Genomic DNA, 549 nt, shown 5'->3' with positions numbered 1-549 from the left:
ATTGCCTTCACCTGTGCTCCTGTGGCTGACTCAGTCCTTTCCTCAGGTGATCAATCAGTGGTCCAGGCTGTGACTCAACAGTTTCCATACACCTAGAACCAAAACACAGCATGATACCATATACTTTGAAGAAAATAATTCAATCCCAGCTGAAACTAAATCAGAGAAAAAGAAGCCAGGAGTAAAATAGCAAAATATGCTAGCTTTCGGTATTGTTTAATAATCTTCACAAAATACCGCCATCACAAGAAGAGATCCTAATGTGCAATGAAAAAATTTTAATTAGCAAGAAATCAAAGCACTTGAAAAAGAATGGTATGAAGTTTCAAAAATGTCTCAAGAAAAAAAAATAGATTACATGTATTAATTTGTAGTAGGTTTATCTTCATTAAGAAAAATAAACCACTCACAATCATTGGGAAGGTATGATCCCTCTTTCTTTTAAGATCATGACATACAGATTCCTTTGAAATCTCATTCTAAATCTGGTTAGTCATGTTTGCGTGGACGTAATAACCTGCAACATATAGTCTTCAAATTGGTGTGGGA

This window comes from Gallus gallus, chromosome 1 (genome assembly GCF_016699485.2).
Source record: "Gallus gallus isolate bGalGal1 chromosome 1, bGalGal1.mat.broiler.GRCg7b, whole genome shotgun sequence".
Classification (NCBI taxonomy): Eukaryota; Metazoa; Chordata; class Aves; order Galliformes; family Phasianidae; genus Gallus; species Gallus gallus.
This window is presented reverse-complemented; position numbering follows the sequence as displayed.